Below are 18712 nucleotides of genomic sequence, written 5' to 3' on the forward strand. Positions count from 1 at the left end.
TTTAGGAGATGTTTCTTGAACAATAGCTATTAAATTTTAAGGTTTTTGATATATTTAAAAAATTGTTTGGGCATTTCCAATAGGTTTGCTCCCTGACTTAGCAGTGAATAAATGAAGACAATTTTGAGAGTATACAAGGTCCCTGGTAAATATTTTTTGTAGAGCTTCTGTTTATAAAAGTCATATGATTTAAAAAAAATGTATTATGAAATTCATGGGCCCATTTTATAGATGAAGAAACTAAGGATGTGAAGAGTTAAGTGATTTGTCTAGTTCTATGCAGCTGAGCTGTTAAGTACTCTCCTGCCTAACTTTTTCTTGAGCAGTTTGCATTCATTATAGCCTATCCTGCATAATACTCATTTGTATATCTGTCATATATCTATTTTTTTATATTTATGTCACATATACAAATATGTATATTTGTATATCTCTCTTTATGGTCTACATCTGTAATGTTCTTCTCTAAAATACAATGTTCTCTGGGAGCAGGTTTCTTGGGGGGCTTCTGGAGGCAGCCTTAGTTTCAGTTCAGTGTAATCACCCCAAATGCAGCCAGGTATTAAAGTCCAAATCCTTTATTGTGTCCTTAAAAGTCTTGTCTCCTTCCTTGGGCCCGGTTAGCTTTCTTAGAGTCCTATCTATCTCCTTGGTTCTTGCCTGTCTCTAGTCTTTTGCCTCTGCCAGCTTCTGTCTCTAGCTCCCTCTGAATGTCTCCAGCCAGCACAAAGGTGGAATATGGAATGAATCTGTCTCTTCCTCTGAGAATGGGCTCCTCCTCTTTGGCCCTGAGAGCTCCTCCTTATATATGCTCTTTTAAAGGTGTGAATCTTGTAGAATTATAGTAAAGACTAAGTACATGCCAATTAGAGAGTCATTATCTCCTCAATTCCACTTAGTACCTTGTTTCAAGTTCTGGCCCATAACATCTCCTTGTAGGATCATATCAATCATACTGGATGATGCTCAATTAGATAATTATTGTCTCTATCAATTCCAGTGACTTAGCACCTTGTAAGAATCCTAACATACATCATCTTAAGTTAAAATGCTATTACACAAGAAAATTGGTTTTACACACATATATTGTATCTAGGTTATACTGTAACACATGTAAAATGTATGGGATTGCCTGTCATCTAGAGGAGGGAATAGAGGGAGGGAGGGGAAAATTTGGAAAAATGAATATAAGGGATCATGTTGTAAAAAAAAATTACTCATGCATATGTACTGTCAAAAAATTTTTTTATAATTATAAAATTAATTTTAAAAATAGGAAAAATAAAATAAAACGCTGTTTCAGAATTTGGCTTCTGAAATCCTAACTCCTAATGATTGGAAATCCCTAGAAAAAATAGCACAACCAGACCAAAGCCTTATTCCTTACCCAGTGCTTGTGGCTAGTATCTTGTTAAAGGCCATTAAACAAGTAATAGAATTATATGGGATGGATCTGACAAGATATACACCTTTTATACACCTTTTATACCAATGTACAAATTACAATTTATAAATTAACATATTCTGTGAAATTGAAGAGGAAACCCCAAAACTCTGAAAAATCCTTAAAGGAGAAAATCTCTTTTAACTCTGCCTCAGAGAGAGGATTCCACCCCAAGCACAAACAGTTTCATCTTTGTTATCTGGGTGGGCCAGTCCAGAAACCCATTGAATTCAATTCAAATTCTAAACTTGGCTGAAACCCAGACTGGAACCAATCTGGGACTCCACCCACAAGCTTGTAGCCAAAGCCCCCTATTATAAAAGAGCTAGGCTGGAGCCCTCTCTTTGCAGAGGTCCCAAACATGATAGCCTTACACCTGGCACCAAGACTCTCTGCCTACTGAAATCCTGGTTCCAGTGCCCTCTTATCTCTACCTTCAACTTTATTAACTAGACTTTACTTCCAAACCCCACAATAAACCTCTTTTATCAATCTAGATTTTTGGGTCTGTAAATTCCTTTACTGGGGACTCTTGTACTGCCATTAGTATCCTTGTGCCAAATCCAAAGGAGTTGAAGGGGAGTTCTATTTGACTCCCTCTACCCCGAACCTGCCATTAGATCGCAATTAAACCCTAATTTCATTTAGGTACCCCAATTCTAGACCACATCAAAACCATCCCAGAGTGGCAAATTTTATTGGCCACAGCTTCAAATTTTATGCATAGGTCCCCCTTAGGCTATTACATAATTAGCCATGGGTTTTTGAAGAAAAGGTTTCTAAGATCCCTCTTAAAGGACCACCCATCTTTACAGTCGTGTCCAAATATTACATTTATGCTGTATATTCTTCTGACTTTACGTCTGCAGTTTGAGACAACAGAAGAGGAAGCTAGGAGCATAGGAAAAGCCTATATAGCTTGCTTCCCTTTCCACACTCCTACACTCCCTTCAGGGAAGAACCCTCATGGTTTGAGACCCAATGAAATTTGGCAGATGTATGTGACCCATTATAAGTCTTTTGGCCATCTGTCTTTTATCCATGTTGTCATGGCCACCTTCTCAGGATTTACTTTTGTATACAGTGGCAAAAGAGATGGCCTGGGTGGTCACTGAATTCCTTATACAGGCCTTTGCAATTATGGTTATGCCACAAGCAATGAAAATAGATAATGTACCTTCATATACTTCCAAACATTTTGCACACTTTTGTGCAGGGTATTAGATTCTACACACCACTGGCATACCTTTTAATCCTCAAGGACAGGCAATAGTAGACAGAAGAAACAGAGACAGAAATAGAGAAACAGATGCTCCTCCAAAAACAAAAACAAGTAATATTAGAGAACTTCTAAATTTAACCCTATATACTATTAATTTTTTTTTCTTTTGATGAGGATGCATTGGCTCTAGAAGACAGGTTTTATAACCCACCACAAGGGCAGTGTCCAGTGCGAGCAGCTCCACTATCTTTTGATAATCGCCAGCTGATGTGGAGAGATCCTGAAAGTGTAAATGGAAAGGGCCAGATAAGTTAGATGTTTGAGGCAGGGGGTTTGCTTGTGTCTCTACATGTCATATCCACCTTGTCCATCAGAGAGACACAGAAAAAGAGGAGACCCTGGAAACAAAGAAGACCAGGAAACACTGAGTGGTTCCATCTCTGACTACATCTGCACTGAAAGAGCATGGCTGTTAACATTATGTGTATGGCAATTGGCTAATGAATATTACCATAATCATAAAAATAATTGCTAATGAGACTGATGCAAGACTTCAAAACCTATAGTAATCCTCAGATTCCCTTACACATGAAGTGATGGACAATAGATTGGCTTTGGACTGTCTCTTGGCTACTAAAGAAAGTGTATGTGGGGTTGTAAATTAATAGTTATTTTATATCTCTTTCTTCTGGGACTCATGGAAGTCTTTTATAGTATCTTGTTTATTCATATTGCTTGTTATATTATTACTTGCTTGTTTGATTCCTCCCATGAAGAAACTTGTTTGATGGATTTAACCACTGATGTATAGCTGCTTCAATTAAAACAAAAGAAAGCAGGAGATGTAGAGGGCCACAAATAATGGGGAACCCTTGGGGAGGTATAAGACCCTTTAGTCCAGTAAAAGGAATCCTACTGTTGTGTTGTTTGGCTTCCCATTCCCCCTAGGAGCAATTAAGCCTTCCTGAAAAGTCAGGGAGTATGACAACCTATATTGTAATACAATTGTAATTGTATACTAAAGTGACAAGGAAAGATCTGCTCACAATAGCAAGTTATGTGGTTCTGCATGTATCCTATAGTTAGTACATGTGCTGTATGCTATTCTTATGTAAATATATTAGGGTATATAGGGCTGAGAAAACTTTAAATAAATGGAATCCTGTTTGACCACCCTCGTGAGTTCTGCTTCACTCTTTACTCACAATCAGGTTTTGAGATGGTCCTGAAATCCTCCAGGTCCAGACATCTTTGCCTTTCCTTTCTCTCCTCTACCTCCTCATCCTCTTTTTATTCTTCCTCAGGATTCTCAGGAAAGAGGGCAGTTTTGTGTCTCAGGAATAGAATAATAATAATCTTTTTCTATGTCTAAAAGACAGTTTCATGGTAGACTTAAAGAATTCTTCCCAAGGAAATACTAAAGAAGTGAAAGGGACCTGTATGTGCCAAAATGTTTGTGGCAGCCCTTTTTGTAGTGGCTAGAAACTGGAAGATGAATGGATGTCCATCCATTGGAGAATGGTTGGGTAAATTATGGTATATGAAGGTTATGGAATATTATTGTTCTGTAAGAAATGACCAACAGGAGGAATACAGAGAGGCTTGGAGAGACTTACATCAACTGATGCTGAGTGAAATGAGCAGAACTAGGGGATCATTATACACTTCAACAATGATACTATATGAGGATGTATTCTGATGGAAGTGGATTTCTTCAACATAGAGAAGAGCTAATCCAATTCCAATTGATCAATGATGGACAGAATCAGCTACACTCAGAGAAGAAACACTGGGAAATGAGTGTAAACTGTTAGCATTTTTTGTTTTTCTCCCCAGATTATTTTTACCTTGTGAATACAATCCTTCCTTTGCAACAACAACAACTACAAAATTCGGTTTTGCACATATATATTGTACCTAGGATATACTATAAGATATTTAATATGTATGGGAATGCCTGCCATCTAGGGGAGGGGGTGGAGGGAAGGAGGGGAAAAACTCAGAACAGAAGGGAGTACAAGGGATAGTGTTGTAAAAAAAAAAATTACCTATGCATATGTACTGTCAAAGAAAATGGTATAATTATAAAAATTAATAAAAAACAGAATTAAAAAAAAAAAGAATTCTTCAGGACACTTTTGGAGAATCATTGATGTAGACTAGTAGTCTTCATACTTTTTTGATCATAGATTTCTAATAGTTTAAAAAAGGTTACATCTGAAGGCCAAATATATATATAGTTGTTGATTTCATTTTCAGCCATATCTGACTCTCTGTGATCCTATTTGGGATTTTTTTGGTCAAGAAACTGACATGATCAGCCATTTTCCTCTCCAGCCCCTTTAACAGATGAGGAAATTGAAACAAACAGGGTTAAGTGACTTGCAGAGAGTCACACTGCTAATAAGTTCTTAAGGCTAGATTTGAATTCAGATTTCCTGACTGTAAGAGCTTCTATTCACTTAATTATTTAGTTTCCAATGTGTATATTTACTTATTTGTAAATTATCTAATGTACTGTTGTACTAAAAATATAAAACTTATAGAAAAATCAAAACTAAAAGGGATGAATAATATTTGTTCATTAAGTCAATAGGCAATTTCTGCAGCTTAATTAATAAGTAGGGAAGTGACACAGTCAGATTTACACTTTAGGAAATTACCGCAGCATCTGTGTGGAGAAGGGAAAGAAGCAGGGAGAAAATTTAGAAAGCTATTATAATAGTTCAAGTGAGAGGTGAATTAATTTAGAGTCTATGTAGGCAGACAGAACAGAACCATGAAAGAGGTATTGTGGAGGCAGAAACAAAACGTGATAACTGATTATATATTTGGGGTAATGTAGAGTGAGGAAAATGTTCTCAATGTTTCCTACCCAGATGCTGCTGTTATGGCTGTCTGGGTACAGTTATGTTACAACTGTCATTAGGATTAACCACTGCCTCAGAATTTTAAAAAAAAATTGGAGGTAGGGAATGGAGTAGAAAAATACTTGGGAGGAGTGGAGCCAAGATGGCAGAGAGGACACACGTGTCTTTCTGAGCTCTCCTTTACCCTCAAACTATATTTTATGAAACTTAGCTTTGGAATTAGTGCTTGATTGTCAAAACCCATGAATATTGGGAGTACAACACAGTACCAACAGAAGATAATCTCAAAATTCGCCAGAAAAGGTCTGTTTTTGCTTGTGTGGGGGGATGGAATGGGGCTAGGCCAGGGGCAGACTCAGATAGGTAGACAGTGAGAGTATGGAAAACAACTCACATTGAGCAGACCAGCAGAGGTGGGGTGTGGTCTTCACAGGCTGAAAATCTGTGAGGAGAACTCTACCAGTTTCAGCTACTCTGCTCTAGTAACAAGCCAATAGATCAGAAGAGAAGCTATGAACACAAAGGGTAAAGACTATAACCCCAAAATGCCAGAGTCTCTCAGGATCTAGCCACCCAGCACCCAGAGGGACTCAGTATTATCTCAGTGCACAAGACTGATCCCAATGCAGAAGGTAATTTCAGTGCAGATGCTAATCCCAGAGCAGTCAAACTATATTATAAAGTAGTGATAATTAAAACCATTTGGTACTGGCTAAGAAATAGAGTAGTTGGTCAGTGGAATAGGTTAGGCTCACAGAACAAAATAGGCAATAATTCCAGCAATCTAGTGTTTTACAAACTGAAAGAGCCCAGCTTTTGGGATAAGAACTCACTATTTGACAAAAATTTCTGGGAAAATTGGAAAAAATTAGGGCTCAACCCACATCTAACACCACATACCAAGATAAGATCTAAGTGGGTTTATGATTTAGATATAAGGGTGATATTATAAGCAAATTAGAGGAACATAGAATATTTTATCTCTCAGATCTGTGGAGAAGGAAGGAATTTGTGTCCAAAGAAGAAATGGAACTCATAATAGTACACCAGATAGATAAGTGATTACATTAAGTTTAAAAGATTTTGTACAAACAAAACTAATGCAGACAAGATCAGAAAGGAAGCAATAAATTGGGAAATCATTTTTACATTTAAGGATTCTGATAAAAGTCTCATTTCTAAAATATATAGAGGATTGACTCAAATTTATAAGAATTCAAGCCATTCTCAAATTAATGAATGGTCGAAAGATATGAACAGACAATTTTCAGCTGAAGAAATTAAAACTATTTCTAATCATATTAGAAGGTGCTCTAAATCACTCTTGATCAGAGAAATGCAAATTAAGACAACTCTGAGATATCACTACACACCTCTCAAATTGATTAAGATGACAGGAAAAGGTAATGACAAATGTTGGAGGGGATGTGGGAAAACTGGGACACTGATGCATTATTGGTGGAACTGTGAATGAATCCAACCATTCTGGAGAGCAATTTGGAACTATGCTCAAAAAGTTATCAAACTGTGCATACCCTTTGATCTAGCAGGGTTACTACTGGGCTTATATCTCAAAGAGATCTTAAAGAAGGGAAAGGGATCTGTTTGTGCAAAAATGTTTGTGGCAACCCTCTTTGTAGTGACAAGAAACTGGAAACTGAATAGATGCCCATCAATTGGAGAATGGCTGAATAAATTATTATATATAAATGTTATGGAATAGTTCTATAAGAAATGACCAGCAGGATGATTTCAGAAAGGCCTGGAGAGACTACATAAAATGATGCTAAGTGAAATGAACAGAACCAGGAGAACATTATACATGGCAACAACAGGACTATATGAGGATCAATTCTGATGGACATGGCTCTCTCTGATGGACAATGAGATGATTCAAACCAAATCCAATTGTTCAATGATGAAGAGAGCCATCTACACCCAGAGAATGGCCTGTGGGAGCTGAGTGTGGACCACAACATTGTAGTGTCACTCTCTTTGTTGTTGTTCGCTTGCATTTTCTTTTACTTATTTACTTTTTTTTTTTGATCTGATTTCTCTTATGCAGCAAAAGAATTGTCTAAATATTTTTATACATATTGGATTTAACATATATTTTAATGTGTTTAACATATATTGGATTGCTTTGACCTATATAAGGGAGGGAGTGGGGAGAAGGAAGAGAAAATCTAAAACACAAGGCTATGCAAGGGTCAATGTGGTCAATTTATCGATGCATATATTTTGAAAATAAAAAGCTTTATTAAAAAAAAACTCTCATTTCAGGGATCACTATCCTATATTAACATGAAAATCTGGATCCCAAAGAGTTTATAAGATCTGCAGAAGATTATGGAAGCAGTGGCTGATACTCCATAGTATTAGGTAGTGTGTATTGTATGATAAACATATAGAAAGGAGACTGAAAAAAAAAAGTCAAGGACAACCTGGGTAATGTTCTCCATACCTATTAAATTTGTTCTTGTGTTTATGCATCTAGCACCTGGCTCAGCACTTGTACATAGTGGGTATATAATTAATGTTTGTTGAAGTATACTATTTTCTCACTGACAAGAATTAGGAGGTAAGAATATGCAATAAAACATTAAACTAAATTAAATCATATCAAAAGACAAACCAAAACCCAGGAGCCAGGGAGACCAAGATAAACTCTCAATTATTATCTAAAGACAGATAGTGCAGTCTTTCAAATCACTCAGATCATAATCTGAATGTTTATCTAGTAGATCTCATAAAATAGGCCAATTCTGGAAGGTCTGGGCAATCTTCTGGATAACCTGAGGGTTCTCTCACTAATTCACTATTGCCCAGATCACTTACAAAGTCAATTATCGGTTACCAGAAGTTTATTCAGAAGACCAACAGTAGAGGATTCGGAAATATTAGCATCAAAAAAAGAAACTGAAGACTTGCTAATAGATGCTGGTTTGTTTAATAGTGTGAAATTTTTCATTGATTAAAATTGATGAGAACATAAATTTGAATAATGGCAATGTCTGGAAAGAAGTTCTGTGGTTTCCCCTTTTTGATCCCATATCTTCATCCAGCATCTGAAACAAAAGTCAAAAGTCAGAACCAAAAAAATACTAACAGTCTGAGGCTGCTAAGTCTGGCTAGTTAGTACTGCTTCTAAAAAGGGAAGAAATCCTGTCTGTTTGAGGAAGAAGTGAGAGTGAATATGAAAATAAGGTGAAATAGGAGAAACAATGTACTCTAGAAGCTGGTATCTTAGTGTATGAAGTTGTTTTAAAAATATTTTAATAACTGTATTTTGATATAATTGTTTCCTTTGTAATTATGTATTTTAATTTCAAAACACTATTTTAGTAGTATAAAAGCTTCAGACTGTTAAAGGGACCCATAACAAATACAAAAAGGCTGTATATATGAGAAGGTAAGCTAGAGTTTTTTGTCTTTGACAATGAGGAAAGCAGGTCCTATTTACCATAGCATAGATATCATGAATTTAACTGGGGGAAGGGAAAGACTACCTTCCACCTTCTCACTTTTACCCTGTGGCTCCAAGAATGGATTTGAGAATTTATTCTATACTCTTTCATTTCTCCTTTTCCACTCCAAGCACAGGTGGTACAATTACCAGAATCAGAATCAAGCTATGGAAACTTTGGAGATAGAATTCCTGGCCAGATGTTGCAGCCAGATGTTGGAAGGAAGTGATGAGAAACCAGAATGCCCAGCACTCAAGGTTGTGAAATTCAATGGGACTTTGCTGCATAGGATCTGAACTAAGTAAGCTGTGATCCTAATATTCCTTTATTCCTCAGGGACTCAGGTGGTGTAAGAGGGGACAATGTGTTTGAAGGAAGGATGTTTGTATATTTGTTCTCACTATATCTTTGAAGTAAATTGTTTAAAATAAAAGCTAATCCAACTATTAAATGTCCAAATTGAACATAGGGGACTTCCTGAAACTGGGAAAGAGCCAATAGTATAAGAAAGAGCCAATAGTAGAGGAACTAGAAGTATTCTAACCCCCTTAGTGACACTATAGAACTTTGGGGGAAGGAAATTGCGTTGTGGAGGAGGGAGGGGGAGAAGTGAAATATAATATACCTTGTCTACCAGCAGTGGTGGGAGTCATTACGTGTTAGGGTCTTGTCTAGAATAAAACTGGGCCCCTTACATTGGCAGGGACCCTAAATGTCAAGATTCCAGAAAAATGGCAAAAAAAGGTGGGGCTGGAATTACATAGTTGATTTTTTCCTGTTGTATGTATCCTATAAAATCAGATCCATTTTTGTAATTGTGTGGGCATTTTATTTGTTGATTGCTTTGCTGTTTGAATACTGATGCTTTCTGTATTATTGAATGCTATAGAAGTATTGACATTGAATTTAATATGAAAAATTTAGTTTTGACATTAGAGATATTGCCTCATAGAAATGAACATAGTTTTTCTTTTTATGTTTTAAAAGACCTAGATTTGCCTTTTTCTGAAAGCAAAATGCTCTGCAACATTTCAAAGTAAGGACACCCATGTCTTACAAATCCATTTGTAGCTAGAATTTTTTTTTTTACTATTTCTCTAATTGTCCCAATCTTCTTTCATTCCCCAGAGACTGAGGTGGTCCAGGAGGGGACTCCCTAGGGGTTTGCATATTTGTTCTCCCTATTTAAAGCAAATATTCCTTTGTAAATGCTTAAAAAAAAAAGAAATTAACTAGAAAGGAAATCTGAGATTGGGACTAATAACAGAAGACATGAGAAGCAGAGAATTCATGTAAAAATGTAGTAAGAATTGAAGTGGCTCCATTGTTGATACTTACTTGTGCTTACTACTTTCCAAAAGACTGAGTTAACTATACATTATGGGATGCAAACATTTCTTGCATTTACCGACGGGGCAACATTTCATTGGCGAGTAGCAGGAACTATCTGATTGACATTCTGATTTGCAGGGTAAGGAATTCTTTGAATTTTGAGATTTTTCCTTAGTTGAAAAATATTTGACACCTGAGGATTCTGGGGGAAAACACATACCAGGACGTTCGTCTGCAGAGTAAAGGAGAATAAGACAAAATTTTCAGACTTCTCCCCCAGAGATAACAGTTTAAAGGAATAATAAGTTTTTTCTTAGAACCTTTTCTCAATTTAATAGACTTCTTCTCTGAATAACATTTTAAATGCATTAAATGATTAAAATACCTCATCTTTTCTCTTCTTGGCTTAGTCAGAAAAGTAGACCCTAATGAGAGATGTTGACAGAATTAAGTGTTTTTTTTTATTTATTTAAAGGCTAAGGATCACTTTAATTCCAAGGGTTGACTGGATACAAGTGACTTTTCCATTTATTTAAAGGACAAAACAAAAAATAAATAAATTAAGAAAAAGTAAAGGCTTTAAAACTTTTTAGAAAAAAGCAGTACCACCCCATTCTTCAGAGCTGTCAATGACTACAGAAGAAAAAATATGTTGCCTCTAACTTTCAATGGAAGACTAGAAAAAAAGGGAGGTAGGAAGAAATACCTTCCTAGAGCTTAAATAATGTTCAGAGCTTAATGCTCAAGTCTTCTGAAGGCTCTTTAGTTCATTCCCCTAACTTCTGCCTAATAGCAGAACAGAGTTTTGGGTTCTACTCCTCTGTCTTTTCTTTCCTAAGAATGCAGAATTATAATATGCCAGAGGATATATTTTGGTTCTTGCCTGTGTCTTCTTTCACTTCGGGTGATTGCATGGAAAGTTTGATTGAGGACATATAAAATGTAAAGCAAATGCTATTCTCCTTTCAGAAATACTTTTATGCCTCATGTCTTTCTTGTTACTATGAAGGATTCTATTCTTATTATATAAGAACATATTTTTTAAAAATGGATTTGTATGTTTGTACTTCAAATTCCTGGAGATCATGATATTCCACAACATGATCATAGAACATCACCAGAAGGATATTGGTGTTTTTGAAAATGGGCTTTTGGTTAGGCAAAAAAATTGGGATCATTAAAGTTACTACACAATATCTGAAACACAATCCAGGCTGCTCTTTTCTTCCTATTTAATTCTGGACTAAATTTATTGTCCACTTGCAGTTCTGATCCAAGATTGCTCTTTGAGTTGCCCATCTAACTGCATAGCGTAGTCTGGAAACCAGCCATTCTTCACTCACCTACCTTTTCATGTTTGGATAATTCAACAGAATCCTTTTGAGTGACTGTCTCATTAAGAGGTTCTGAATGTTTGGGGCTCAATTCTGTAGCACAATGTCACAGGCAAACAAGCAAAATTTTCTTATCAAATCTGGATATTATATTAGTCCAGGAACAATAGATAAGACATTGGAATATGGAGACAATATCCAAAATACATCAATAGGCTAGAATATTTGGGCTGAATTTAACATGATGAAATTTAAGAATATGTTGAGTCTGAGCTAAAAAAGTAACTTCAAATGTACAAGATGAGAGAAGCATGTCTAGATAATTTGTATGAAAACAGATTCTGGAGTTTCCATGAACTGCAAGCACCACATTAGTTTGTAGTGTAATCGGGCATTCAAAACCAAACCAAAACAAAACACCAATGCAATATTGGACAGCATTGAGATGCATGATTTCTTGTAATAAGGAGGTGATGTTTCAGCTCTACCCTGCCTCAGTCACATCACATCTGCAACACTGTATTGAGGTTTAGGTCTTACAGTTTAAGGGACAGAATCTAGGAAAGGGCAGCCAAGTCATAGCAATCAGAGTTTATTAACTGATTTCTATATGCCAAGCACTATATTAGGTCCTGAAAATACAAAAAAAGTCAAACAAAATGGTGAAAAATCTTTACTATGCTTTTATTAAGGCCTACCTAGTTAAAAAAAAAAGTTTGTATAGTGTGGAAAAGAGAAAAACGGTGAAATTATATCTTCATGTATTTGAAGGTCTACCTTGTGAAAATAAGGTTAGACTTAATCTGTTTGGTGATAGGTGATAGAACTAAGAACAATAGAAGTTGCAAAGAGGAAAATTTACCTTTGTTCTCAGCCACTAGGTGTATATTCTCTGACCACAATTTGAAGAAAATGTAACTGGCTGATATTCCTAAGTAAGGTCAAGTAGGAAAAACTAGCTTTTTTGATTTTCTCATCTGTCTCTATAAGATATCACTTTACATCTTCCATAGTAAGGGCTGAGATATTGATGATAATACAACAAAGGAGACTGAGGGATATCTGGAGTAGGTGGGAGGAGAACCTGAAGAGATGTCATGAAAACCCAGAGATCAGAGGGTGGTTAAAAGAACTGGGTGGTCAACAGTGCCATATGCTATAGACATAAATTAATAATTAATAAAAATTAAGAAGTTGTTGGACTGGTCAATTAAGAGCTCACTGATAACTTTAGAGAGTCATTTCAGTTGGGTGATGCCAGATTGTAAGAATGGATATGTTATAAAGAAGATCCAACTCATTTCCAGTTGATCAATGATGGACAGAACTAGCTACACCCAGAGAAGGAACACTGGGAAGTGAATGTAAATTGTTAGCACTACTGTCTATCTACCCAGGTTACTTATACCTTCGGAATCTAATACTTAATGTGCAACAAGAAAATGGTATTTACACACATATATTGTATCTAGGTTATATTGTAACACATGTAAAATGTATGGGATTGCCTGTCATGGGGGGAGGGAATAGAAGGAGGGGGGGATAATTTGGAAAAATGAATACAAGGGATAATATTATAAAAAAAATTACTCATGCATATATACTGTGGGAAAAAATTCTAAAAAAAAAAAAAAAAAAAAAAAGAAGCTTACACAATGTAAGTTCCTTCCTTACTAAGGAACTTACAGTTTGTAAGGTGAGATACAAGAAATGAAGAAAAAATTACAATACTAGAAAATATATGAGATGTTATTTCATGTAGAAATAGAAAACTGTGCAAAAGAATTAGGTTTGTGTATGGACTAAAAGTAATTTTTCATATTAAATGACACCGTTGCTATCATTATGGAAGATGTCAGTCAACGTGAGGATTATTTGGCATACTTAATGATGAGACAAATGAAAACTTGGAAGACCAAAAATGTGACCCCCAACCAAACAATATATTTTCTACATGCTTGTGACCAGTAAGAACACATAGATTTATTAAAATTTTACATAATCAAAAAAAAAAAAAAAAAAGAATGGATATGTTAGGGAGAGACAAGAATATGGAGGCAAAGAATGTCAACTTCCAGACCCTTCTCATCACTTAATTTTAAGAATCACCAAAAATTAAGTAATAGTTCTGAGAAGGGCCTGGATTACTAGGTGGGATTGGCAGAAAAAAACCAGAAGTAAAGATGAAATCACTTCCTGAAGCAAGCAGGGAAGGGAAGCAGAAAAAGGTTTCTGCTAAAGATGATGCCAAGGAAACTACCCAGGTTGGTTTGGAAACCATGAATAAGAAAGATAAAACATGAGCAAGTTACATTTTAGTATGTACAAGGTTCTTCCAGTTTTTACTAAACATTCTATGTGTCTGTAAAACTTTAGGCTTAGTAAGAGCTCTTCCACACTTAACTTTTGTTCTTTGTCAGCTCTGTTGTTAAAATAAAAGCACCTCTGTCAGGTTATGGTCAGTCTATTACATTGTAGTCAGGTTACCCCCAAAGCAAACTTCCCCCCAATATTTTATCATTTTTAGACTTACCATTAGGTTGTGCCTGAGCTTCTTGCTCATAAAAGTTTGATAAGGCCAGCAAGGCGGTGAAAACAAAAATGAACATGTTGGCGTTTGTTTCTTTTGTGCTTTGGAGATCCAGAGAGACCTCTTTTAAAGGTCTCAAAGCTTAAAGGAACAAAGCTAACATTGTTGGATATTGGAATCCTTTCTCTGCTGGAGCCCAATTCATTGCTTTGGATGACTTATCATTGATTTTGGTTGCATTGTAGTTTGTGATTATGAAAGTCACCTGATGTCAGTTTCAGTTGTCAGTGCCTCTTCCTTAAAATCCCTAATGATGAGAACATATAAAGATTAAAATAACAATCCTTTACTTGATTGTCAGGATTGTAGAAGGAATTAGAGAAAAGGTTACCAGCTTTGCCAGCTCCACTCACTCCCTTTCCATCCTGCCTCAGAGTTAATTAATCTGGTCTAGCATTGACTTTTGGATGTCTTCACATTGGAAGGAACAATAGGAATGGGGGGCTTCTGTTCTACTGGGTCAGTGGTCCTGGGTCTTCTGGCTTTGGAATCTGCCTCAGGAAACTCACACCCAATCTATCTGATTCTGACCACTCCTTAGATAGCTTTTAGCCTCAGGAAACTCCCACAGATCATTTTGGATGTGCTTTCAGCCTCCAGAATCCTCTTCCTTGTTTCTCTCCAACAGCTTCACCACTGTATCCATGAAGCTAGAAAAAATAATGATAGGAATGAGTTGGTATAAACTCTCTGACCTTCTTTTTCCTCAGTGCAAAATGTCCCAGAAGCAGCTCAGACGAGCAGAAATAATTGTAAGTTAAATGATCCCTTTTGTGACTCAAGAATTTTTCTTGAGTCTGATGTACTTTGTATATGGACAGGAAAAGCTGAAAGTCCAGTCTTCAGTGCTTGGAATCTACATCCCACTTTTTAGTTGTACTTATGGCTGAGAGAACCTGCATGGGGAATCTCACTGTTCTCAAGTATGGAATCAAACTTCAGGAATATTTTTTATCTGGACTATTCCTGGATATGATTCTTCTTAGTTTTGCAAGCCTGAAAATGATTAACTCTTAAATACTGAAAACACAGGGAAACAGTGAGGTTTTTCTAATGTCCAAAGGCCACAAAGCCTAACTTTATCACCTATTAGGATAGATTGGAAATTGTAGCTAAGAATTCTCCCTAATCAGAATTTCCCAGATCTATCACAACACTTGACAAATTATAGCCTTTCATATTTGAAGGCCCATTGTTTTCTTTCTACTGGTTTTATTTTTTTCCCTTTCTAAGGAAGGGATATTAAATTATATTTTACACAGAGAATCTTCTAGAAAGGCTTCACTAAGTTGTTTAGTATTAAAGATTCTATTATTTCTAAAAAGATATTTGCTTTGAAATGTTTGATTGATGCTTTTGTATGTCTCATTTCTTTCTATAATGACTCTCCAAAACCGGTTCCCAGTAGCATATTTCCTAATAAGAAAGAATCAAAATTAAGCAAAGCAACACAGCTTATGGGTAATATTTGCCTCTTAGAGTTAAGTATTTATTTACATAAAAGCAGCAACTTTGTTGACTTTCTGGCAAGTTTGAAGTCATAGGATTCAGGAAGTCATGAGGTGTTTAGCTTCTGAAATCTTTCATTTGCTATTCTTTGTCATTATTTTTGTCATTGTAGAAATTGTTTTCAGTTCTAGTTTTACTTTCTGTCAGTTCAGGCAAGTTTTTACTAAAGATCCTCTGTATTGTGTCCAAAATATATCTTGTTTTTTTATAATCTCTTTGTTTCATATATAAAAGACTTAAATGACCATTGTTTTAATGGTTTATCAGTTCTGCATTTAGAGTTATTTTTCCAATCATTTTAATGGAATCAAATGTAAATGCAATTCTATAATAATCCTCTATTTACATGTAAGTTTAGACTCAAAATAAAAAAAAAATGAGAATGCATAGTTTTTCAAATAAAAACAGGAGCTCATGAAAATCTAGACAGTGTTCCATTGGAATCGATTCCTGACAGATGTATTTTCCAGTTTTCCATAGGTGCCAGGCAACATCAACACTCCTTTTTCAGATTGTATAAGGCGTGATCATGTCTAATTCCACTGAGTTCTGTCTCATGCTGCTGAAGAAGTTCTCAAAAACCTCTAATTAATTATACTTCCACTCTGAATCTTCATGTCATGACTTGCAAGAGTTAGTCATTCTGTCAAGCCTGTAAATGTCAGTTTCCCCATTATCCTCTTCTCTCCAGGATTCAATTTTGATCCTGTTTGTGATCCTGAAAACTGAGGAACTCTCATTTTTCCTTTTAGTAGAAATTGTATTTCCTTAAGTCTTATCTTTGTATTTTCTTCTTCCTAGACTGCAGTATTTGCTCTCAATTCTAAAAGCTCAACAACTTCACTAGGTAAGATGTACAGATCTCTTCAGATTCCCCCTTCTGTTTCTACTCTAGATGATTTGCACATCATTAAGTAGGAATCCTCTAAAGTATAGCTACTTCCCTGTCTAATAGTTATCTGCAGACCAACAGAATAGAATTGAGAAAGAAGAAAGCCCCAATTCTGACTGAATATTCACAGAGAATATTTTAAATGTTCATTTCATATCCTTATGATTTGTATTGGAAACCCTGTGCCTATCTTAGGTCCTGGTACAGAGCAAGTGCTTACAAGTGCTTGAAAATTTAATTAATGTTATTTTGTTTTACCGCTTTAAAAGGAATGGACATTGAAAGTGTGCCCTTATGTCTTCCTGTGAGTTATGGTCTGGATTTTTAAAATTTCTCCATTTCCTACCTCAGAATCAGGAGATGACAAATCCTTCACCTCTCACTGAGTCTAGTTTTGCACTCTACCCATTGCTATCTTCTTCCAAGTGAATGCAATGTTGTACCTGCAGGCACAGGATTGATAATGCTATACAAGGAAATTTCATGGATACCTTTCTTTTTCAACTTTGAGTTAGACAAGAGTCCTGAGGAAGCTTCTTGTTGACCATCACATTGGTTGCATGGCTGAGTTACATGGAAGCCTAAAAGAAATGATGCTTGGATAACAATAATGGGTTGGCCAGCCAGTGATAGCTCTGAGTAATATGGGGAAATCAGAAAAACTATCTTTGGTGGTTTCCCAGTTTATTGCAATTTTTTTTTGGCAGTAAATAATAATTCCTCAGGCACCAAAACTTGTGCCCTCAAGGTCTTTGTGAGAAAAAAAATCTACTGTCTGAGGAAAGAATTTGTTAATAAATGATTTCACACTTAAGTACAAATTACAGAGAAAGCAAAGCTGCAGGCAAGCTGCTACTTGGGGGATATGTATTTTATCTAAAGTATGAAAAGTCTGAAGAAAGGACTGGAAGTAGTGTGTAAGCCAATTTGGGAGCTATTCCTTGGGGGACAAAGGAGGTCTCTTTATATGAGGGGAGCTTTGGCACATCCCTGAAATCATAAGATAGTGATTGAGGCTGACTTAATGCTAGGCAGTAGGCAACCTATATATTCCTTATGATGCTCCAATACTTATCAGGCCTGATTCTTTGGATTTGATGCAACTCTATGATCAGTATGGGCAGAGTGATGTTGGGAGTTGCATCTAACAGGCTGCAGAAATGGAATAATGCTCTAAGTTTGCTGAATGAATGGACCTCTTGCTTTCTATTCTCACTTTCCTTCATGACATTGTCACTCTTTTCAGACCCTCAGGCTCATTTCTACCTGCACAAAAATAAGGAATGTCTTACTCAACTCTACATAAGTTCATCATGATCAATTCAAAAGCAATTTTGAATTTGAAGTAAAGAATGCTACTCAAAGGGAGATAAAAGGAAATACCTCCTTCAACTCTCAGATACCCAACTTCTTACCTCTGATTTCTTTTTCATTCTAGAAAGTGAAGCCAAATCAGCCTTACCATGCTGAGAATCGGAGCCTCTTCCCCGGCACCTCAATAACAATCCCAGCAGATCCTGAACTTCAGAGCAGACCCATTTTCACAGCATTGCACAAACCAGTGAAGATTTTTGTCTAAATGGAGATCTCTAGTTGGTTATCATTTCAAATTTGATGCTCATAAGATGATAGTATCATGGATTCAGAACCAGAAATACTTGAAAACCTATCAATATCAGTTGAGAAGTTTTGCTTAGCTCACTGTCTTGAAGAATGAATTCATTTTTCAAGCTCTGGTTCAGTCCATTTCTTCCTCCATTTCAGAGGCTGCTGAATTCTAGCTCCAGTTCCCTAACGTGGTCTCACAAGACAATCCTCTCAGTCCACACCAGCCCTCAATCCTCTATGCCTCTCATTTCACCTGCTTTGCAATAAATTTTGTTCTCTTGTGAAGATTTTGAATTCAATGTCACACTGCTAATAAGTTTTTAAGGCTAGATTTGAACTCAGGTTTCCTGACTATAAGAACTTCTATTCACTTAATCACCTAGTTTCCAATGTGTATATTTACTTAATTTGTAAATCATCTAATGTACTATTGTACTAAAAATA

General features: G+C 36.0%; 1 protein-coding gene across 1 annotated transcript in view; it reads left to right on the top strand.

The window, feature by feature from the left end:
* The window catches only part of LOC141543640 (uncharacterized), a 44069-nt gene extending 25581 nt beyond the window's left edge, over nucleotides 1-18488 (top strand). The window contains exon 18 of the mRNA XM_074269176.1: nucleotides 18099-18488. The gene's annotated coding sequence lies outside the window, so the exon portion shown is untranslated. The remainder of the gene's footprint in view (nucleotides 1-18098) is intronic.
* The last annotated feature ends 224 nt before the right edge of the window (nucleotides 18489-18712 follow it).

The sequence above is a fragment of the Sminthopsis crassicaudata genome, chromosome 5 (genome assembly GCF_048593235.1).
Source record: "Sminthopsis crassicaudata isolate SCR6 chromosome 5, ASM4859323v1, whole genome shotgun sequence".
Lineage (NCBI taxonomy): Eukaryota > Metazoa > Chordata > Mammalia > Dasyuromorphia > Dasyuridae > Sminthopsis > Sminthopsis crassicaudata.